This window comes from Puma concolor, chromosome C1 (genome assembly GCF_028749965.1).
Source record: "Puma concolor isolate L17-30 chromosome C1, mPumCon1.1.hap2, whole genome shotgun sequence".
NCBI lineage: Eukaryota > Metazoa > Chordata > Mammalia > Carnivora > Felidae > Puma > Puma concolor.
The window spans coordinates 14,257,419-14,282,152 of record NC_141674.1 but is presented as its reverse complement, the minus strand read 5'-3'; the positions used below and the strand labels follow the sequence as shown (position 1 = coordinate 14,282,152).

At 45.3% G+C, this 24,734-nt stretch overlaps 1 long non-coding RNA gene across 1 annotated transcript; it reads right to left on the bottom strand.

Annotated features, from left to right (window-relative positions):
- On the bottom strand, window positions 1–24,734 carry LOC147577817 (uncharacterized). Its single transcript, XR_015254515.1, has 3 exons — window positions 24,652–24,734; window positions 8,409–8,471; window positions 1–904 (listed from the first exon to the last, which is right to left on the bottom strand). It is a non-coding gene; the product is annotated as an uncharacterized LOC147577817 (long non-coding RNA).

Below are 24,734 nucleotides of genomic sequence, written 5' to 3'. Positions count from 1 at the left end.
TCCAATTTTGAAAGTAAAAATATATTTTTTGAAAAAACATAACGTAGGAGGATATCTTCACGACCTAAGGAATGAGGACAAATCAGTAAGGAGGGAAATCTATTAATTTGGTCACATCATAATTAAGAGAGTCTGCTCAACAAATGACACTGAGAGCTAACAGACGGATGACGGGCTGAAAAAAAGATATTCACAATATCTAATACGTAACATGTGCGTGGGATACCTGCATACCCGTACGAGAAAGAGTCTCTGTAGAGGACGCTGCGGTGTTCCCGCAGATCCTGCAATCCTTAGCCAAGGCCCTCACTGCCCCAGCTCAGCCAAAGAGGCGTGCCTCACCCAGGATCAAGTGCCCTCCCTGAAGGCATCTTGCGTGAATGACCGGTCCAGGAGGGAGAATAAATGCCTACCCCCCTTGCTTCGATCAGACAACTCTGAAAATCCGCCTCAGAATTCCCTGCGGTTCTATTGGGAGCTTCAGAGCTACTTGGTCGCTATTCGGCTTCTCCCTCTGTGCGATGCTGCTTCTCTTGCTCGTTTATAGGTATCGTTCCTGAGAGCATCCCCATCACACCCCCTCCCAAAGCTTCTTGCATGCCAACTTCACAGAGGAACGTAACCTATGTCCGTCGATACTGAAAGTGGTTTAGGAAACAAAGTAAAATGGGATTTCAGAGCTGGATCACCCGCCGGTTGCCTGACCATGAAGACTCTGTCATTGGTGGTTTGCAGAGCACCGGTGACCTCTGGCATGCACGTATGGCACAATTGGGCAAATCGTCACCGGTGGTGAACTGGAACGAAGTAGGAGAGGAGAATGAACCGCAGGGTGCAATATACCAGGTGTTGGACAGTTTCAAAGACTGGAATCGGACGGCTGTTGCTGGAGGCTACGAAAGCCCTGGAGAAACGATACAAGGCCAAAGGTGATTACCACCATTGTCACCAGTGGAGCGTGAACTCACTGTTGTGGTCCTTGCAAAAGCAGAGAGCCTGGAAGATGACAGTGGACTATTGTCAACCCCACCAAGTAGCAACACTGATTGCACCTGTTGTGCCAGATGTGGTGTCTTTTTTGCTAGAGCAGATTAACGCAAACTCAGATGTGAGGTACAGGGTCGCTGAACTGTAAAATGCATTCTTTTCCCTCCCTACCGGACAGAAGGACCAGAAGCAGTTCACATCCACATGGGACGGAAAGAGTATATATACATACAGTCTTGTTCCAGGACTTTGTCAACTCTCCTGCCATTTATCTGAAGGGACCTGGACCCCAGATCATCTCATGAATAAGAACCAATCTTTTTTTTTTAATGTAGTTACTTATTTTGAGAGAGGGGTGGGGCAGAGAGAGAGGGAGAGAGACAGAATCCCAAGCAGGCTCCACACCCGCAGCACAGAGCCGGACTCAGGGATGATCTCACGAACTGTGAGATCATGACCTAAGCTGAAACCAAGAGTCCAATGCTTAACCGAGGTACTCAGGTGCCCCAAGAATCAATCTCTGCCCTGAATTATTTCATAGTCCAGAGAGAGAGAGAGAAAGACAAACAGACAGAAGGTAACAGGGAGATCACACAACAATTTACTCTGGGATGGCTTGTACTAGTCAGGACTCTTGATGGCCATTGCAAGGGACAGAAACCTAATTAGAACTGGCTTAAACAAAAAGTCCCAGGTTCGAATCTCACTGATTAGGCTTGACTCTGAGTCCATTCCTGAACCAGTCACACCAGCTAGGGGAATAGAATACTCAGATCGATTAGTCCTAGTCACATGCTCTGTCCCGGAATGAGGGATGAGGTGGGGTTAAGATCAACCCACTGGACCAAAAAGCAAGGAGGGGATGGTTCCCTAAAGGACAACTAAGGACAATTATGAAATTGGTGCTGTTTAGGTAAAATAAGCAGATGTCCCTGGGAGGGCTCAGGTACGGTGGCCATTTGCCTTGGGGAGACCAAGGAAGATGGAGGAAGTGGACATTTGACTCGGGCCCCAAAGAACAAGGAAGAGTTTGTCAGGTGGGAAGGAGGTTCCAGGCAGAGGGCCAAGCATGTGCAGAGGCATAGGACTGTGAACGGGCACTGCATGTCTAGAGAAGAAAGCAATTCTCGGTGGTGAGGGATGGGGCCAGAGAGCTGTGGGGCCCAGTGTAGAGAAGATCTGTCTAGAACAAGACAGTATGGACCTATGTCCAATATACTGATATGAAATTATTATTGTCAAATATTAATTTGGTGGAGCACCTGGCTGGCTCAGCTGGGGGAACATGTGACTCTGGATCTCAGGGTCATGGGTTTGAGCCCCATGTTGGGTGTGTAAATTACTAAAACAATAATAATAAATTTAAACAGTATATATTCGATTTTCTCTAGATCAGTAAAGGGGACTTCATGTGAGGCAGGATGTCTACTGTTTAGAATGTCAGCTGCCGTGGTCACAGAGAGATTCTTGTTTACTGATGTACCCATGTGCCTGGAACAGTGTCTGGCATATGGAAAGAGCTCAGTAAATATTTGCGTGATAAATGTCTGGGTTTAACCTTAAGCATTCGATTATATTAGGTATGCCACAAAATCCCCAAGTAAAGGAATGGGATTGGGAGAGCTTAATAAAGACCAGAGTAAGGACTAGGAAAACTGATAAGGTTGAAAAGAGGTAGAAAGATAATAATTAATTAATTAATGTTAACGTTTATTGGGCACGTATCCATTACGGATTGCTTATACTCCTTAGTGAATGTCTAAACATCTTGTATTAATCTCATTTCTTTTCAACACACACGCTTTCTTTACTTTTTTTTAGTGTTTATTTATTTTTGAGACAGGGGGAGAGGCGGAGAGCGAGGGAGACACAGAATCCGAAGCAGGCTCCAGGCCCTGTGCTGTCAGCACAGAGCCTGACGCGGAGCTCGAACTCACGAACCGTGTGATCATGACCTGAACCCAAGTCGGACACTTAACCACCTGAGCCACCCAGGTGCCCCGATGATCTCATTTAATTCTTAACCACCACCCTACGAGGCAGGTTTTATGATCTCCACTTACAGATGAGGACAATGAAGCTCAGAGAGGTTAAGTGAGTTGCCCAAGACCACACAGTTAGTAAGAAGTTGCACTGACATTCGAATCCCATCTGTTTCTCTCTTAAGAAAAATAAATCCTTATGAAGCAAGCGCCTTCTACATTCTGGGCACTGTTCTAGATGTCACAATCTACCCCACAACACATTTTTCCCGGTGGCATTTTTATCACCATCGGGCCCATGTGATAGACACGGAAATGAAGGCACAGGCAAGTAATTCAGCCACAGTCACAGGTAAACAAGCCACACAGGCTGGATCTGAGCCCAGGCAGACCAGCTACAGTCTTCAATTCTTACCCAATACCACCCTGCTGTTTGGCTATGACACTGTGCTGACCCAGAGGGGCCCGTAGGACTCAACATAGGAGCCAATTTGTCTTACTAAAATATAAACACAGACTTTAGATACAGCCTTGAGTTTGAATGCCCGATTTTTCACTGAGCGAGCGGCTGGGTGACTTTAACATCTCTGAGCCCCAATTTCCTCAGTTGTAAAAGGGGAATAATGAGAATATCCACCTTGCAACTGCAAGGATTAAATTAGGGAATGTCTATAAAATTCCTGGCATGGTTCCTGCCCCAGATCAAGAGATTTTAGTGACTTATGTATTTATATTTGCTCCTCTGTCATCAAGGAGATTTAACCTAGATCGGGGTCTTAACTCTTTTGTGCCAGGGACCCCTGTGACAGTCGGGGGGAGCTGATGAGACTTCCCCAAACAACAAAATGCATAAGATTACCAGGGAAACTAAGTATGATAAAATATCGTCATCAAAAATGTCTCAAATTCAAATTTATGAGACGGTAATATGCGTGCTTGTTAACGCATGAAATCATAAAATGGGGTGACATCTAATAATTACCGTAAGTTCAAAGAAGTGATAACGATAAAAGACATTTGAGGGTGATCTGTGGCACCGATGATGTAAAACGAAAACGTCTGTGATTCTTATTGGTAACAGTCGCCGGCCTTGCTAAGTCTACTGAGGTTCGTTGCCTACATTCATAATCGAAGGAAATGCATTCCAGTAAGAGGTTGGGGCCGGGGGGAGATGTAATTTTTTCCCATCCAAGTTCATGGACACCCCTCCCCCGCACCGAGTTAAAAAAAAGAAAAAAAGCTGGTTAAGAGGAAGGCGATGTTGGGGAAACTCTGAAATTGGCTGGTTTGTTTGGAGACTCCTCATAAATTGGCCTCTTCAGTCTTGCCCTGGATGTTATTTATCTGGCCCCGTATGGAGAGAGGTTGCACGTCTCGAACTCACTATGTCCGAAACCAGAACTCCTGGTCTTCCTTCCCTGTCCAGATCTGCCCCACCCAAAACCTTCCTCTGGCCAGCAGAAACCTCAGAGGTGCCCCTCTCACACTCCCCATCACACTCCCTCTCACACTCCCCATCTAGCCCATCAGGAAACCTGCTGTCTCTGCCTTCAGAATAAATCCAGAATCCAACCACCACTCACCGCCTCCACTGCTTCCAAAAGGGCAGGGTCTCTTAGCTGGCGACAGCTCTCCCCCTCTCCCTGCTTCTTCCCCGCCCCCACGGTCTACTCCCAACACAACCCAACACACCAGAGTGGCCCTTTCCTGGGTAAGGACCCCTTGCCATCTCTGTCACATGCACATACCCTCCCCTTCTTGCTATCGGTCAAACGCACTGGGCAAACTCCCACCTTCCGGTCTTTGCACTGACTTGACTGTTGCCTCTGACAGTCATAATTTCGCTCAAACACCGCCCCCAACGCCCATTTCTCTTTTATTTATTTTTAAAAAGGATTTATTTATTTTGAGAGAGAGGGGGGAGGGAGAGAGAATGCATGCAGGACTGGGGGATGGGCAGAGAGAGAGAATCCCAAGCAGGCTCCACACTGTCAGCACAGAGCCCCAGGCGGGGCTTGAACTCACAAACCGTGAGACCGTGACCTGAGCTGAAATCAAGAGCTGGATGCTCAATCGACTGAGCCACCCAGGCGCCCCCCGCCCCGCCAATTTCTCCTTTAAATCCTCGCGCAAACGTCACCACCTCCATGAGGTCTGTCTTGATCACCCTAAATGTACAACTGGGTCTCCAATACCCCTAGCCAGCTGTACTTGTTCCTTTGTCCTCAGCATATAAGACACACCGTGTTACATAATTTACATATTTATTACGTTTATTTTTTGTCTACCTCCTGCCTCCGCCCCACCCGCAACTAGAATATAAGCTCCATTAAAAAGAAAAAAAAGGATCTTTGCTTTGATCACAACTACAATGGGGGGGGGGGGTGGTGGCACATACTAGGTGCTCAGTAAATTCAGTAACTCAATGAATAAAGCATGGTTGGCGGGTTGCACGTTGTAGTGAAAACAGCTCAGACCCAAGAATCTGAACCAGGCTGTGTTCCCAGCTGCCAAGCTGTGCTACCCTGGGGCCGCTCCACATCTCTCTGAGCCTCAGCTTCCTCATCTGTCACGTGGAAGTCGCAAAACCTATCTCACAAACTTATGAGGATTAAGTGGGCCTGGCACTTCGTAGGTGTTTCATAAATGCCGGTTCCGGCTCCCTTCTGATCTGGAGTAAGCAACTTCCTCCTGCTGGCACGGGGTCCCGGGAGCTCCCGTAAAAGGGCAAGGCTCGCGTCCCCTTCCTTCGTCCTGTTCCCAAAAAAGGCTCAGAATAGAACCAAAGTCTCCCGGCTCCGCTGGGACTTGTAGCCAACAGACCACACGACCACTTTTTTCCTGTCCACTACTCTCTTTTGAGGTGGAAAGTAGTCGTTGGAATGACTTACCCAGGGGCAGGGAAAGGAAAAAACAGCACAAATTGTTTTAAAAGGGAGTTATACAAGCATATGCAGGAAAACCCCATTGAGGGACATAAATGCTGATTCAAAGGAGGAGGAAATATGAAATTTTGACAGTTCTCCAAGCCTTCCCTGGTCCTGAATTTCCTCTCTTCCATCACACATTTTTCTCGCCCACAAAATAGGCATTAAGAAAGATGACAGGTCAGAAAATAGACCACGTAGAAAAGAGGAAGGAGTTTGAGGTTGTCACTCCCTATTACCAGCAGCCAGTTCCCTAAGTAATGATGGGGAAAGGCAGGCTCGAGCAGAAGCTGATGTCTCCCCAGGGAAGGAGAGTGAATTCTGGATCACTCATGGAGGCCGTTTTCCAGGGCTGCTTTGATCTTCTGCCCGATCCAGGGCTGGGGACCAGCAGGCTGGGACTCCAAGGAAAACCGGACTTCACGGCAGGTCCCAAACAGCTGCCTTCCCACAAGGGCGTGTGCCTGCCGGGCCGGGTCGTCCCAATATCCAGCCCAGCTTGTGTCTGGCTCCTGTGCCCTTGCCCTTCAGCCCCGGGCCCCTCTTCCTCCCCACCCAGAACAGAGCTGAGCTGGCGTCTGAAAATGAGTAAGTGTGTAAGTGAGACTGCACACTGGTCTTTGTGGAGGATTTGTTTTTGCCAAGCGGCTTGGTGGAGAAGATTGCATTTCTTGGTTATTTTTAAACCTGGATTTCTGGAATTTGATTTGGGGGGGGGGGGGGTGGGGGACAACAACAAAACCCAGGAACTCAAGTCCTGAGGGGCTGGTGGCTCCGGGCATCCTCTTTAGGAGGTTTGATGCCCCTTGAGCCGACAGGAGCCCAGGGAGCGTTGGGCTGGCAGAGAACGGAGATGCTGAGGGCTTCTAGGCAGTTCCAGAAAGCACCCCTGCTCTCCTTCCCAGGGGGAGAAAATGCCATGGCTACAGGATGTCTTACTTCCTGCACTCACACGTGGGCATTTGCCGCATGCTGGCTCTGAGCTGGATGGTGATGGAAAAGGTCTCGGTCCCTGGCCGGATGCAGCTCATCCTTTAGATGAAGACGTTGATGGTTGCAACATATTTATGCTGTGGGCCTGATAGGGGAGGATACAGCGTTGGGGATGGAGATGCTCACCTGGCCCAGAGGGATCCAGAAAGACTCCAACTCTCAAGAAGGAGTGGGAGTTAGCAGAGCACAGCCAGAGAGGACTGTGGGAGGGGGACGAAAAATCAGGGGCTTGGAGGCGTAGACAGACTTGACTTCTAGTTCTGTTCCACCTCTGACGCGCTGTGTCGTCAAAGCAACTTTGTTTACTCTCCCTGCACCTTATTCTCCTCACCTGTAAGATAGGGGTAATTGGAATCCTTTACCTAAAAAACTAACATTGGGGCATCCAGGTGGCTCAGTCCATTGAGCATCCACCTCTTGGTTTCAGCTCAGGGCATGATCTCACGGCTCGTGAGTTCGAGCCCCGCGTTGGGGTCTTCACTGAGCATGGAGCCTGCTTGGGATCCTCTCTCTCCTTCTCTCTCTGCCCCTTCCCCTCCCCCTCTCAAAGTAAATAAATAAACATTAAAACAAAAAGCTAACATTTATTGAGCCTGTACTGGGTATCAGGCACTGTTCTATGCACCCTACATACAGCGACCCAAAGGATAATTTTCAAAAAAGATAACATGTTGACTCTCATAAGGATATGGGATGAACCTGTATTGAAGATTTTATGGAACTTATTAGATGATGGGGGAACTAGTTAGGTTCACAATTAAAGGGAGATAGGGAGTAATTATACACAATTATAGGGAGATAAGGAGCAATGAAATTAATCTATAAACAAATGCAAAACTGGCTAGGTTGGTCAGTATCCACAGGTAATCAATTACACTCTGCTAGACACAATCTGCATTTCAATAGACAAGAAACATCCCCGTTACCATCAACTTTCTACAGTTTTGAGCTATAAAGTAGCTCAGTGGTAAGGAAAGGCAGAGGTAACTGGTTCACCAGCCAGGCAAGATGCCCACTAAATTTCAAGGTCCTCCCAACTTGTCCCTGTGGTCCCTGCAAAACCCCTTATGATCATAATGATCTCAAAGAAAAATTATTCTTGATCACAAAATAAAGCCTGGCCTCATAATCTGGTCTGATAGTTTATCCAGGTGCGGTGAGTGTATTAATTTGCCCTAAGGACCTCCCAAATTTGCTTTGCAAACTTTAAAGCCATTCGGTTTTAAACAATTACAAAATTAACTTTTGTCTGGAAGTTTTCGTAAGGAATCTCCAACTGGAATTTCAGGAGGCTCTATTATTTGTTATTCCTAGGTTAAGAAACCCAACCCAGATTTCTTTCACCTGTCATAGCTGTAAATTTGGGTGCGTTCTTCTTTTTTTGAGGTCCCCCAAATATTCCAAATATCCTACCTTAGCACTTGTAAACCAGGTACCAGGTCAGGTTTCTTAGAGATCTTTGTAGGCATTAACTCCATAAGTAGATCCAACATGTATTCCTTAAAACGTCTTGTCATACCTGATTTGAGGAACATCATTCTCCAATATGGCTCTTGATGCCTTGAGGTACAATCAATTTATCCTGGTAAGAAGTAGGACATCAGGTATTTTATTTATTTATGTATTTATGTATTTATTTATGTATTTATTTATTTATTTATTTAATGTTTATTTTATTTTTGAGAGAGACAGAGCGTGAGTGGGGGAGGGGCAGAGAGAGAGGGAGACACAGAATCCGAAGCAGGCTCCAGGCTCTGAGCTGTCAGCACAGAGCGCAGGCGGGGCTTGAACCACGAACCCTGAGAACATGACCTGAGCCAAACTCGGATGCCCAACCAACTGAGCCACCCAGGCGCCCCAGGTATTTTATTTTATGTTTATTTATTTATTTTGAGAGAGAGAGAGAGAGGGAGGTGCAGAGAGAGAGAGAGAGAGAGAGAGAGAATGAGAGAATCCCAAGCAGGCTCTGTGCTGTCGGTGCAGAGCCCAATGTGGGGCTTGAACTTGCGAACTGCGAGATGATGACCTGAGCCAAAATCAAGAGTTGGACACTTAGTCAACTGAGCCACCCAGGCGCCTGAAGATCAGATATTTTAAGTGGTTTAGTTCAGTTTACAAAAGCAAAATCAGATAAGTTGTTATGGATAAACAGACGGCTTAAGAAGAAAGACAGAGGGATTCCTTATGAATCTGGAAAATGGAGCACTGAAACACGATCAACCATATTCCAAACAGGTAACCACCATAAAATTTCCCTTGTCAGTTCATTCAGTCTTGTGTAATTAATTCTTCTTCAGCTGGCTCTCGAGTTGGAGTCTCATGAAGCCATCTGCTCGACCATAGAGTCCTGGAAATCTTGACTCACTCCACTGGTACAGTCTAAAAGTTGTCTAAGCTGAGTCAACTCAGTTTTGAATGCCAGTAGTTTCAAAGATCTGTTATAGTCCTTTCCCGCAAAGCTCTGAGACCGGATTCTTTGATGAAAACACAAACCCTGTGGCTTATAGCAGGGTCCTCAGGCAAACCTCGGCTATTTTAGGTGGCAGGGACTTGAAATGGCTCTGGTTAACTTATGACTGATAATTCTCCAGTGTGAAAGGTCTGATGATGGTTCATAGTAAGAATCAGGAAACTGACAAGGAAATTAAGTTGTTTCTGGCAAGCTAAACAAAAGATAATCAAATCATTGCAAAAAGAATAAAATGTAGGCAAAATACTCTGAAGATGATGATTAAGTCTATTTTCGAAGAAGTCAGTTAACATTACATCTGATTCATAAAAATAGATGAACGTAATTGGTACAGAGGAAGAGATCTTAAGAGATAACATACAATAATCCTGAGACACAATTCTTGCCATACCAAGAATATCAAGAGATTCGGTAAGTCTAGAGTAGGACCTAGAAATCTTATAGATGTCTATAGATCTCTAGCCCACAATAAGTCTGATGTGCATCCCACTGGCCTAGACCATGCTAGATCCAAACAGAAGAAGGAAGATTACAGCAAGTGAACATTTTAAATAATATCTGAACTTATGATACACTATGCTGTTTTTGCCAATATCATCACCCCAAGTACCAACAGGACTCCGATCTAGGAAAACTCAACAGAACTATTTCAAAATTGTTCTAGTTATTTTTTTTTAATGTTTATTTATTTTTCAGAAAGAGAGGGAGAGAAACAGAGCACGAGTGGGGGAGGGGCAGAGAGAGGAGGAGACACAGAATCCGAAGCAGGCTCCAGGCCCTGAGTTGTCAGCACAGAGCCCAACGCGGGGCTCGAACTCACAAACCACGAGATCAGGACCTGAGCCAAAGTCAGACCCTCAACTGACTGAGTCATCCAGGTGCCCCCATAATTGTTCTAGGGCCAGTTCATTGTTAAGATGGACCAGTTCATAAGAATGTTTTTCTACTATGGCTTTCCAGGGATCCTATGGGAAATCTCAAAGTTAGTTTTAGGTGTAGCAGATATCTTGAAATTTTTCTTTACCTTTTTCTTTTTTTATATTTAGGATCCAGTCACAGGAAGGCAAACGTTTAGACAAGTTATCAGAGATTTGGACATTCAGTTAAGCTAGGATCTTGAGTGCCTGTAATTATGATAATAAAGCATTTACAAAGAAGCATAGACAGTAATAGGATGGCAAAGAACATTAACTCATTTGTGAATGAGGAATCTTTGTTCTTTTTTCCCCTCCTTAAATAATTTTTTAAGTCTATGTATTCATTTTGAGGGAGAGAGAGAGAGAGAGAACATGAGCAGGGGAGGGGCAGAGAGAGAGAAGCCCAAGCAGACAGAGATAATCCCACTGTCAGTGTGGAGCCCAATGCAGGGCTCGAACTCACAAACAGCAAGATCATGATCTGAGCCAAAATCAAGAGACGGACGCTTAACCGACTGAAGCACCCAGACGCCCCATGCCCCCTTAAATAATTAAGGATATAATAAAATCAAAATAAATCATAGAAAATGATGAAGACAAAAAAAAAAAAAGAAAATGATGAAGACATGGAATCTTTGCAACCTAGATATCTATGCAAAAAGCAAAGAATAACCTTTTACATGGCAGGTGAAAGCAAGAATCAGCAAACCAAGAAAACAAGCCAGCATCGAACCAACTCTGCTAAGATGTTAACATACTTCATAGCTTCTTCTCAGACTCGGGTATCACAAACCAAAGCAAATAAAATTTACATTTATATAAACTCTTTTTTACATTCAGGATCAAACTGAAACTTTACTTGAACATAGCCTGTCTCCTTCAAGGGTTCCACGAGGCCAAAACAATTTTTCATATTAATACTAAGGTGTTGTGTTAATATGCAATGAGTTTTATCTTCTGATGAATCAAGAAATATTGTTTTAAAGTTTTATTTATGTAAGTAATCTCTACACCCCATGTGGGGCTCGAACTTATGACCCCGAGATCAAGAGTCACATGTTCTTCTGACTGAGCCAGCCAGGCACCCCTGGTAAGTATTTTAAAACTTGTTCAGTTTTTCCCAGTTTCAAATTCCAATATGGTATATATTAACAGTTGAAATTCACATAAATAAAAGCTGTTTGGGTCCTCAATAAGTCTTGAAAATGCAAAGAGATCAAGGGATTAACAAAAAAAAAAAGCGTAGGGGCCCCTGGGTATTTCAGTTGGTTAAGCATCCGATTTCAGCTCAGGTCATGATCTCATGGTTCGTGAGTTCAAGCCCCACATCGGGATCTCTGCTGTCAGCGCACAGGCACCTTCAGATGCTGTGTCCCCCTCTCATTCTGCTCTCCCCCGTGTACACGATCTCTCTCTCAAAAATAAACAAACATCTTAAAAAACCCTAAGAACCTCTGCTTACATAGACATTACATTTCTCTTTTACAAATGCTCCTAGTATAATCTCAACCACTCAGAGGAATTTTTATTTATTTCTTTTAGATTTTACTTAAAAATTTTGTTTAATGTTTATTTATTTTTGAGAGAGAGACAGACAGAGACAGAGCATGAATGAACAGGAGAGGGGCAGAGAGAGAGGGAGACACAGAATGCAAAGCAGTCTCCAGGCTCTGAGCTGTCAGCACAGAGCCCAATGCAGGGCTCAAACTCATGATCTGTGAGATCATGACCTCAGCCAAAGTCGGACACTTAAAAGACTGAGCCACTCAAACGTCCCTAAATTTTACTGTTAAGTAATCTCTACGCCCACTGTGGGGCTCTAACTCACAACCCCAAGTCAAGAGTCACACGCTCCACCAACTGAACCAGTCAGGTGCCCCTATGAGTTTGTATTTTTAACCAAAGCTTTACTTTTTACTAACTGGGGCATGTGGGGGTAGCTAATGAAGACCCCTCAGCCTTACCCCAGGATTGGAGCAGGTGAGCAAAGTTTACAGTGCAACTTTCTGCAGCCACACATCTCTCTTACACCTTTAAAAAATGCTCATTAAAATAACTCAGAATATAGCATTTAGATAACAAACATATAAGCAGTGTAGGGGTGCCTTGGTGGCTCAGTTGGTTAACTGTTCGACTCTTGATCTTAGTTTAGGTCTTGATCTCAGGCTCGTGAGTTTTATATATATATATATATATATATATATATATAAAGTTATATATATATATATATATATATATATATATATATATAAGCAGAGTATTAGACTAAAATCATGCTTAGTAACCAATGTTTCAGTATTGTATCCCAGAAATTATTTGGATATCAATGATTATCCATTAAATAACTCAACTTAAGGGCTCTTGGGTGGCTCACTCAGTTGAACATCTAGCTCTTGGTTTCGGCTCAGGTCATGATCTCACCATCATGGGATTGAGCCCTGCATCAGGCTCTGGGAAGACAGTGCAGAGCCTGCTTGGGATTCTTTCTCTCTCCCTCTGTCTCAACATAAGTAAATAAGCTTTAAATAACTCAATTTAATATCAGTTTTCAGGCAACTGATGATCTTGGAAATTATCTACTAGCTGACATACTGTAAGATATGATCACTGTTAAAGTGCGTCAGGGTGATTCAATTTAGTTGAATACGAATTTACATTTCTTCACTTTGTAAATATTACGCATGAATAAGTTAGCTTATTTGAATAACAAACCTGAATAAGTTCAGAATAAACAAACCCAAGTAGAATATAATGTACACTGTTATTATACCCACACTGACAAATCAGATAGTTGTTTTCATTAAAGCAAAATTGTTTTCTTTATAGATTTTTTTTTGAAAGTTTTATTTATTTAAGTAATCTCTACCCCCAACGTGGGGCTTGAACTCACCACTGAGATCAAGAGTCACATGTTCTTCCAACTGGGCCACCAGGCACCTCAAAAAGCAAAATTGTTAAGCTAACCTTCTTTCGGCCAAAGACTGATCTTGCGTCTGTGATGCAGGCAGGCTGGGTCTAAGAACACAGGGGAGGGGCCCACAGGACCAGCCAAGACGGTCCTTGGCTTCCCGTGAGCCAAAGAAAATGGAAACAGAGTTTATGGAACAATGTAGGCAGCAGGTGGGAATAACAGAGGGAGCGTCTGGAAGACTCGGAAAGGAAAGGAACATGAGTTTCATCATTGCTTGGGGCTAGGGGTTTATACTAGAAAAGTATCTAGGGTTCATGTTCGTCCAGGAATCCTTGGTAGGGTCCAGTCAAGGGCAAGTTCAAGTGAACGATTGGTGTTATGTAATTTACTGAAGGAAGGTCAGTGTCAGCCAAAGCTTTGTTTGAAGCTTGTGTCCTGGAACAAGTTTGGGATCTGGCTCAGTTTAGGTGTTATCAGGTGCTTGGGGCCTGGGACAAAACTCAGAGAATGATTGATTAGCTTTCTCGCTTCCCCCTTGCAGTGGGAACAAAGCTTCTCCGGCTTAGTCAGAGGCAAAATGTGGCTCATGAGTAAACCGGGCCTGGCAGAAAAACAACAGAGACCGACCCTTGCTAGAACAGTCCCTTTGGGGCGTCTGGGTGGCTCAGTCGGTTGGGCATCTGACTTCGGCTCAGGTCATGATCTCACGGTTTGTGAGTTTGAGCCCCGCGTCAGGCTCTGTGCTGACAGCTCGGAGCCTGGAGCCTGCTTTGGATTCTGTGTCTCCCTCTCTCTCTCCACCCCTCCCCTGCTCACGTTCTATCTCTCTCTCAAAAACAAATAAACATTAAAAAATGGTTTTATTTTACTTTTTTTTTTTAATTTTTTTTTTCAACGTTTATTTATTTATGGGACAGACAGAGACAGAGCATGAACGGGGGAGGGGCAGAGAGAGAGGGAGACAGAGAATCGGAAACAGGCTCCAGGCTCTGAGCCATCAGCCCAGAGCCCGACGCGGGGCTCGAATTCCCGGACCCCGAGATCGTGACCTGGCTGAAGTCGGACGCTTAACCGACTGCGCCACCCAGGCGCCCCCAAAAAATGGTTTTAAATGGAGTCCCCTCAGCTTTCCCATTTCATAGGTGTCCTTGAATTCTTAAAAGAATTCTCAGTTTCTGGAAGAATAATATTTTGCCTATTACAAATTTAAAGGATTAGAAATCCCATTTCCCCATTTTATTCATATTTTAGAAATAGAATCACTTTTTTTTTTTTCCAACGTTTATTTATTTTTGGGACAGAGAGAGACAGAGCATGAACGGGGGAGGGGCAGAGAGAGAGGGAGACACAGAATTGGAAACAGGCTCCAGGCTCTGAGCCATCAGCCCAGAGCCTGACGCGGGGCTCGAACTCACGGACCGCGAGATCGTGACCCGGCTGAAGTCGGACGCTTAACCGACTGCGCCACCCAGGCGCCCCTAGAATCACTTTTTAAAGATCTCTATGAGATTCAGTAAAGAATTCCTTTACTTTAGAAGACTTCATAACCTAATTTATCAATATCCTGTAAAGACGGGAAATTTTTACATACTTACAAAAGAGATGAGGGGCCTTTCTGCATTACAGATATACAAACATAACAAAACCTCCAGCTTCAGACCGGCGACTATAGCCAAGGGTGGAGAATAAACTCAAAAACATGTAAAACTCACTGGTCCGGATATCAAAGAGCTGTTTTCCTTCCTGGCAAGCATTAAAGTCTTAATTGATTTGAGCTCAAATAGACAAACAAAATGACTAACAAGCCAGATTCTCTGCCTCTCTCAGCAGAGAATTGATCTCTATAATCCATTAACCCATTTACAGAGATCGCTAAATGTTCTGACCATAAAAATCAACTTCCCCATTATTGCTGCCACTAAAGAGGAATAATTTATTGTCTGTCAGGGAGCCAAAACAAGAAACAAAACACAGACTTAGTAAAGAGAACAAGAAGAGAGAAACAGAGAGTTAGAAAAGTTAAGGCTCTTGGGGCGCCTGGTGGCTCAGTCGGTTAAGCGTCTGACTTTGGCTCCGGTCATGAACTTAAAGTTCTTGAGTTTGAGGGTCATGTAGGGCTCTGTGCTGACAGCTCGAAGCCTGGAGCCTGCTTGGGATTCTGTGTCTCCCTCGCTCTCTGCCCCTCCCCTGCTCGCACTCTGTCTCTCTCCCTCTCAAAAATAAATAACCATTAAAAAATTTTTTTAAAGAAAAGGTAAGGCTCTCTTGCTAGTTGGGATGTATTTGTGAGAGCCAAGGAAAGATGTGCTTGCACTTAAACTCACAAATAGATGCAAAACTGAGAAAACTGGTCAATATCCTCAGGACAAAATCAACTGCATTTCACCAGATACAATTTGCATTTCTATTAGCAATGTTTATTGCATTACCATCGGTGTCTTATGACTTACAGAGTTGCAAACTAACTCAAAGACCCGGAAAGGTAGCAATCACCACGAAGAGTGAGTTCATCAGACACTCATTGGTGTTTTTTCTTTCTCTTTCCCATTTCAAAGTCTTTCCCAATTTTTTCCCTTCATCTTTTAAGTAGGTGTTCTTATCATCCCCATTTTAGAGAGAGAGAGCTGCTCAAGGCAGAGAGAGCTTGAGCCCAAGGTCACACAGCTAATTAGAGGCTGAATGTCTCCAAGATTTGATTTTTTAAATTTAATTTTATTTTCAAGTAACCTCTCCCCTCAACATGGGGCTTGGACTCATGACCCCAAGATCAAGAGTCACATGCTCTACCAAGTGAGCCAGCCAGGCGCCCCTCCATGATTTGATTTTAATCAGGTATGGTAAGATGTCATATGCGAAGACAACTGCCTTTGAAAGAAAGATTTATTACTTGTAATTCCCAAGAAGCAGATGCACACCGTGCGAGGCAAGGCCTCGAGGGAGAGCACCAGGACAAATTAGACAGAAAAAACAGCACGGGCAAAAGCCTCGATCGTGGTTCTCAGGGGAAGGAATGAGAGAGGCTAGGCCTGCAGTTCAAGATGGGCTCGTTTGAATCATGCCAGCAGGTTCCAGGCTATGGGGGAACTCCTAGTTGTCTGGTACCTGTCTCTGGTGTGTGATTAGGGCCGAGGGAATATTGATTTGCTGTGTGAGGGTTGGATAAAGGAGGGGTTAGGGGTGTGGACTTTGAATTGACTGGTTTGTATAGGAAAGGCACACTCAAAGTCAAGTTGTTCACTATCTCTAAGATAGCTAGCCCTGGGAGGGGCACTCTCTCCAGGGTTTGGAAGGCCGTAAGATGTTAAAGCATCATAAAATACAGAAAATGCAAACATGATTAATACATGAGCTGAATCTGAACTTCAGCCGACCGACTGCTACGATTGTATCACATACACCCTGCCTCTTTTCGTGGGATTATCGTGAGTACTCGCGTTGGGTGTATAATACACGTATAATGCTTCGCACATTGCTGGCACTTAGTAAGTTCTTTATAAATCACCAAGGCTGTTATGCAAAGCCCAAGAAGTAAGAGAGAGAACAAGGCTTATTTGGACAACTAAGCAATGCAGTCCGGCTTTACAAAGGAATGCTAGGGAGCATGGCGGGGTGGGGAGAGGCCAGGTCCTGGAGGCCTAGTTAAGGGGGGTGGAATTTACCCTGAAGGCAAAGAAGAACAACCAAAGAGTTTTAAACAAGGCTCAGATTTGTTCTGTTTGGAGGGCCCCTTTTCTGGCTGCAGCATGGAGAATGGATTTACCCCAGGGCAGCACTGGAGGCATTTGTGACCATCAGAGCTGGATGAAGGCTCTATCTCCCCAGCAACCATTCCTTCCGCACTCCCAGACTTTCATGAGGGCCTCTGCCTCCCCCCTTCTCTCAGGCACTGTGCGGAGGCAGGGGGATCAGGTTCTAACCCCCAACCTCCAGGGACGGAGCACTTGAACAAGCCAGCCCAAGTCAATCAACTCAGCCCATTTTGGGGGTCACTGTGATTGGGTCAATGATAGGTGTAAAAAGAGTGACTATCAGAACTTTGGCTCAAACTGCTAGAAAACATGCTTTTGGGTGCAGAACTTGAACCTGAGAGGATAGGAGGACTGGAACCACTAAAAGGAGAGAGCCTAGGGATGTCCGGCTGGAGCAGGGGACTCTCGATCTCTGGTTGGTCTGTTTGAGCCCTGCGTTGGGGGTAGAGATTACTTCAAAATAAAATCTTAAAAAAACAAACAACGGGGCTCCTGGGTGGCTCAGTCGGTTAAGCGTCCAACTTCGGCTCAGGTCATGATCTCACTGCTCGTGGGTTCGAGCCCCACATCAGGCTCTGTGCTGACAGTTCGGAGCCTGGAGCCTGCTTTGGATTCTGTGACTCCCTCTCTCTCTCTGCCCCTCCCCTGCTCATGCTCTGTCTCTGTCTCTCAAAAAATAAATAAATGTTAAAAAAAATTTTTTTTAATAAAAAATGAAAAACAAACAACAACAACCAAAAAAAAAAAAAGGAAAGAAACATAAGAAAGAAACATCTAGAACAGAAGTAAGCCAAGCCCGCGGGAAACAGAAGATGAGTTCCTACGGCAACATCTGAGCCCTGAATCCAGCCTTGCCTGAAGCCATTTCCCTCATAAAGTCCATTTTTGGCCAGATCAATTTGAGTTTGGTTTCTGGCCAACACAATGAAGGTGAAATGAAAGCAAATGACTGACTTCAGTGTGTTCCCTAATATCGGCTGGGTACTACAAGGAGGCACAGTCCCACTGCATTGACTGGATGCTCCCCGATGGGATGGTACTTGGAGGTGGGACCTTAGAAACGTCATGAGGGCAGAGCTCTCAGAAACAGGGTTAGTGTCCTTGTAAAACAGATCTCAGCGTCTGCCTGTTCCTCCCAATACAGGAGGAGAAGCGAAAAGAGAGGCGTATGTGACCTGGGAAGGGGGTTCTCGCCAGACTCCCAATCTACCAGCACCTTGATCTTAGACTTCCCAGCCTCCAGAACCGTGAGAAATAAACTTATATTGTTAACGCACCACCCATTCTATGGTAGTTTGTTCTAAGAGCACAGACAGATTGAGATACCTACCAATGTTTTTTATTGGTGGGGGGAGTTTACCGTCCAAAGCACTCCTGTGCACCATTGGTAGAAGCCAGTATAACCTCTGCAGAGGATGAAAGTTAGGCCCTAGGTGTTAAAATTTTTTTTTAAGTTTTTTTTTTCTTTCTTTTTTGTTTATTCTTTTTTTTTTTTTTTTTTTTTTTTTTGAGAGAGAGAGAGAGACAGACAGAGTGTGAGCAGAGGAGAGGCAGAGAGAGAAGGAGACACAGAATCTGAAGCAGGCTCCAGGCTCTGAGCTGTCAGCACACAGCCTAATGCGGGGCTTGAACCATGAACCCTGAGAAGATGACCTGAGCCAAAGTTGGCTGCTTAACTGACTGAGCCACCCAGGTGCCCCAAAACTTTAGTGTTTAAATCCTTTAACCCAGCAATTCCACATTTAGAGATACTTACACAAACAAGCAAACACAGACGGATGCCAACATAGCGTTATGTATTAGAGCAAACATCAGAGATAACTCAAACGCCCAGCAAAGAGAGAATGAGGGCACCTCTGTGGCTCAGTTGTTTAAGCATCTGACTCTTGATCTCAGGATTGTGAGTTCAAGCCCCACATTGGGCTCTGCGCTGGGCATGAAGCATACTTAAAAAAGAGAGAGAAAACAGAAAAATAAATTATGGAATTTCTGGGGCCTCTGGGTGGCTGAGTCGGTTAAGCATCTGACTTCGGCTCAGGTCATGATCTCGTGGTTTGTGGTTTCAGGCCCCACGTCGGGCTCTGTGCTGACAGCTGGGAGCCTGGAACCTGCTTTGGATTCTGTGTCTCCCTCTCTCTCTGCCCCTCCCCCACTTGTGCAAGCTCTCTCTCAAAAACAAACATTTAAAAAAAGAAAAGAAAAAAATGACGAATGTTATGTGTTTTTTATTTATTTTTTTAATTTTTTTTTCAACGTTTTTATTTATTTTTGGGACAGAGAGAGACAGAGCATGAACGGGGGAGGGGCAGAGAGAGAGGGAGCCACAGAATCGGAAACAGGCTCCAGGCTCCGAGCCATCCGCCCAGAGCCCGACGCGGGGCTCAAACTCACGGACCGCGAGATCGTGACCTGGCTGAAGTCGGACGCTTAACCGACTGCGCCACCCAGGCGCCCCAGTTATGTGTTTTTTAAAAGCCTGCTTTATGTGTCTACCTCTCTTCTTTTAATATTAAAAAGATACAGTCCACATGCGTCTACCTCTCTTCTTCTAACATTAGAAAGGAAAAATAGCTCAAAATGTTCCAAAAGCAATGACATCTCTTAAGTAGATTAAGGGAAAGTTGTACAAGTATTTCAGCAAATGTATTCAGGGTCCTTTTCTCCAAGTTCTGCACAAATTCTAGTAAGTCTTACAATTCCAAGGAGAGCATGAGAATCAGGCCCTTTGGCATTGACAGAGCTCCAAAACTATCAGATCAAAAGCTAGAAGTTCTGCCTTGTTGTTGACAAGCATCCAAATGTTTGAAAACATGGGGAAAATAGACTGACCTTTCCCCTCCTTCATCCTGTTGTTTTGGCTTTGGGCAGGAAGTGCTTTTGTATCCTATTTCAGGACTTGAGGTCTGACCTAGAGATACGGCTCCTACCAACAGAAGAGGAGTTAGAGGGGATGAATGAACAGGGAGGCAGGAGGAAAGAGTGAATCAAAAAGCAATGATCACTTAGTGGTAACAGAAAATCCAGCTCAAGCTGGCTGAGGCAACACGAATCTGAAAAGTCCACCGACTTCAGGTATGGCTGGATCCAGGGGCTCAACAGGATCAGGACCAGTCTCTCTCTGTCTCTTTGTTGTGAATCTTTATATAGGAAGGCTCTTCCCTGGCTGTGGCACCAGCACCAGCAATGCCAGGCTTAATCTTGTTCTTTCTTAATACCAGTGGGAAGAAGATGCTCTATTTCTCTGGCCATCCCATTGACTTAAATTGCTCCTGATTCTCCTTTGTCTCAATGGGGTCACATGACCATGCTCAAGGCAGTCACTGGGGCCCCCCGGAGATAAAGACTAGCATAGGCCTTGTCTGCATGCCTCTTCCTCGAGCTGTCTGTCGCCTCAGAAAATACAGAAACCGCCAAGTGCCTAGATGGGGCTTCAGCTCCATTTCAAACAGTGACAATGCTATGAAGAAAAATAAAGGAGGGCAACGGGGACAAGAAAAAGAAAATCGTTTTGACGCCGCTGGTACCCCTTTCCCTGCTCTTGAGGCTTTTGGGGGTTTAAAGAGTCAATGCCTTCAGCTTTTAGATTTATAGCCTGGAAATTCCCTCTGTCTGAAGTCAGGGATTTCCAGATCAACATTCCAAGGGTAGGGAAAAGAGGTTCATTTTCACACTCTGGGGGGCTTCAGGGTCCTGAGCTTCCCAGGGTTCAAGGGAAGCAGTGCCCTTCCTGGGTCAGAATTCTCCCACTTAACTTTGTTTTTAAAGTTTATTTATTTATTTTGAGAGAGAGAGAGAGAGCATGTAGGAGGGGCAGAGAGAGAGAGAGGGAGAGAGAGAATCCCGAGCAGGCCCCGCCCTGCCAGCACAGAGCCCGACGCGAGGCTCAAACCCACAAACGGCAAGATCATGACCTGAGCTGAAAGCACGAGGCAGACGCTTAACCGAGCCACTCAGGTGCCCCAGGATTCTTCCACTTAACATTTATTCATCAAGTGCTGCTCTGCTTCAGGCAGAATTCACTGTGGCGCAGGAGCCCTCGCAGAGTTGACTCTCTGAGATGCACACACAACAAAGGAACAGCCGTGCGTCACGTGTCTGGTGGTGAGAGAGGCTACGGCGAGAGAGAAAACAGGGTGAGGCAGACAGAGGTCACAGGGCGGTCAAGGACACCCTCTCTGCGGAGAAGACATTTAAGCAAGGACTGAAGGACTTGAGGGATGAAGTCATGCAGCTTTCCAGGGGGAACAGATTCCTAGGCGGAAGGAAGGGCCAGATGCAAGGCCTTGAGGCAAGACAGTGCCTGCACGTTTGCAGGACTGGCCAGGAGGCTGGCGTGGCTGGAACAGAGTGAGGAAGGGAAGAATGGTAGGAGGTAAGATCAGAGAGCCAGTGGGGGGGACAGATCACGCCCTGGTAGGCCATGGTGACAATTTTGGCTTTGACCCTGAGTTAGATAGGAAGCCACTGGACACCGTGGACAGAGCTATGACATAATATTATTTCGAGTTTACTGGGAAACAAACAGTTGAAGGAATATTCTGACAGCTGTGTGGAGAACGGACCATAGTAAGCAAGGCTGGAAGCAGCGGGGAGGACAAGTTACCTCCTGCAATGATGTAAGAGGTATGAGACGATGCTGGCCCGGACCAGGGTTGCGGCAGGGGTGAGGAGTGGCCAGATTCCGGACGTGCGGCATGACAACGAATGAACGAGAGAGCCGTGTGTACCTTGATGGGTCACAATGATTGTGCTGTTCCTAAGTATTTAGGAGGACATTCGTAGACTTCCAGCCAATCAGCATCCGGCTCCCCCTTCCTGCTAGGAGAACCCCAAGCCCCCTGTGTAGGAACTCACTTGGCATCTTCTAGGAATGCCTGGCACCCTTGTAAATGAAGCCAAGAGGGCCTGATCCTTCCACCCTCTGTCCCATAGCACAGAGATGGGCCCAGGACTTAAGCTCAGCCAGTGGACTCTCTAAGGACACAGAGAATGGGAAAGGGGGCTGGAATCCCCACATCCATCACAGAGGAAGCATATGAACTTGACCTATCCTTATCCAGCATAACCTTAGCTGTAGTTTCTGCTATCCGGCTTCCCTCCAGACAAGGCCAGCAGCGCGTCGTACGGTTTGGGGAGGCGGGAGGAGGGACCATGTCATCCTATTCCGTTAGTCTATGGCAGCGAACTTTTGGGGTAGATATTTTAGGCTTTTGCAGGTCGCAGTAGTCTCTGCGAAACTACTCCGTTCTGCTGCCACAGGGCAGAGGCAGCCACAGACAACATGTCAATGTATGAGTACTCTCGGGGCAGTCACTTTCTCTGCAGTCCTGCTAGGAGAAACCAGCGACGGTATAAGAAAGAGGTAGTTCCGAAAAAACTTTATTTGCAAAAGCACGTGGCGGGCAAGAATTGACCAGCGGGCCATAGTTTGCTGACTCCCGGTCCACAGGAATAGTGCCTTTTGTCCCAGGAATTGTACAAATGTGGCTGATGGGCTTTCAGAGATCCCTTCGTTCCCGCTGATTTTCCAAGCTGGCCCCACGGTTTCCTCTTGGTTCCGCGAACCCCCATATCCTTTGTCGCAGTCAATTCAGGCCGCCATCGTGAAATATCACAGAGTGGGGGGGCTTAAACAACAGATATTTATCTCTCACAGTTCTAGAGGCTGGGGAATCAGGATCAAAATGCCAGCCAGGTGGGCTGCATTCTAAGGCCTCTTCTGGAGGTGGCTGGCATCTCGCTATGTGTTCACATGAACTCGTCTTTGTGCGTGCTGTGAGTGGGAGGGAGGGCTAGGTCCCTGGTGTCTCTTATAAGGGCACTAATCGTGTCATGAGAGCCCCACCCTCACGATGTCATCTAACCCTAATTACCTCCCAAATGCCACATCTCTAAATACCATCACACTGGGGGACAGGGCTTCCACATACAAATTCGGGGGAAACACAAGCATTCAGTCCATAACATCCTTCTAGTGTATTCTGGTTTCCGCTGAAGCTAGAATCGGTTTCTGTGGCTTGCAACCAAAAAGCCTAATTGATGCAGCACTTACTCAGTTTGATTTAATTCCGTAGCAAAGGGGATAGCTCAAAGTCCCTCACTCCCACTGCTGGAGAAACCACTCGAAGCAGATTATGACTAACAGGACAGGAGTCATTAGTGTTGCCTTGATTTATGATACATCTGCGTGTTTAAAAGTTTCCTCACTGCATAGTTTCAGCTTCCTACCTCTTTCTTAGAAGGTTGCTGGTTTCTTCAATCAAGGCTGCCCCCAGGACGAGCTGGTTCAGGAACCCAGCCTTCCTCCCCACCTCCTCCCCCCTACTGCCCCCCCCCCATCAGCTGCTTGGCTGTTAGAGCTTCTGCTTCCTGTTTACAAAGAGATATGAAATATACTAGTTAAAGAGTCCACCCCTAATGCTTTGCTACTTCCTTCTGCCTCATAGGATGAATTTCACTTGGCCTTGGTGTTTTATTTGTTTTTGGAAGTCATGGACTTGATGATGTTTGGAAATTTATGACTATATAAGACCATATCTGTAAGGTGTTCAGTTCACATTCGTCATTTCTATTTTATTTATTTGTCTACCCCAACCGTGGTCCAAAGAGGATTTACGAAATATGTCTTGTGCAAAAGATTTAAAAAAAAAAAAATTCAGTGATGAAGCTGGGCCAAGCAAAAATTAGGGGAGGGAATAAGTCAGATGAAATAAGAGACAAAATAAAACACAAAGTTGCCCCAATGCATTATTTCCTAAAGTTCCGGGTAGAGGGCGCCTGGCTGGCTTAAGTGGGTAGAATGTGACTCTTGATCTCAGGGTCATGAGTTTGAGCCCCAGGTTGGGCATGGAGCCTACTTTAAAGTAAGTAAATAAATAAATTAAAAAAATAATAAAGTTCCAGGTAGAAGTTAGAGATGTACCGCAAATCTTGCTCTGAGCTTCCTAGTCCGCAAAACAAATAAGGAAATACTTTTGACGTGCTTTTAAGATTGAAAACAAACTAATTACCCAGACAGCGTGGCCGGTCCCAATTCTTTACACAATAAAGGGTAGTTGAATAGCTGCATTTTTTTTTTTTTTGACTCAGAAAACTGAAACTTGTTTAATCCCAGCAAATGCTGTGTGCTTTTGATGTCCTTAAGAAAACTCAAGAAACGTAAATTTCACTTTTCAAACCTGATAAATTGGAGTTGGCTGCTCTCACTGCAACATAATCGGTTTTTTTTCCCTCAAACAGTCCCTTTAAGACACTTAAAAGATACTTACTATTTAAAACTTAAACAGTAATAACATGACATATTTAAGTATTTGCTTACAGACAGATTTCTATAGGGTCTGGTGGGACCCGAAAAGCCTTCCAGTTCAATGTGGAAAGATCATGAATATTTTTTGAAATTCTGCTAAAAATCACATATCATTAAATGTATCATCTTAATCTATTATTATTATTATTATTATTATTTTACAGAGCGAGAGAAGGTGCACACAGGAGAGGGGCAGAGGGGGAGAGAGAGAGAGAGAAAAAGATAGACAGAGAGAGAGAATCCCAAGCAGGCTCCACACTCAGCACAGAGCCCAACATGGGGCTCGATCCCACAACCCTGGGATCGTGACCTGAGCCGAAATCATGAGTCGGACGCTCACTGACTGAGCCACCCAGGCGCCCCTCATCTTAATCATTTTGTACAGTTCAGTAGCATTAAGTATATTCACAGTGTTGTGCAACAGATCTCTAGAACGTTTTCATCTCACAAAACCGAAACTCTGTACCCATTAACTTCCCACTTCCCTTCTCC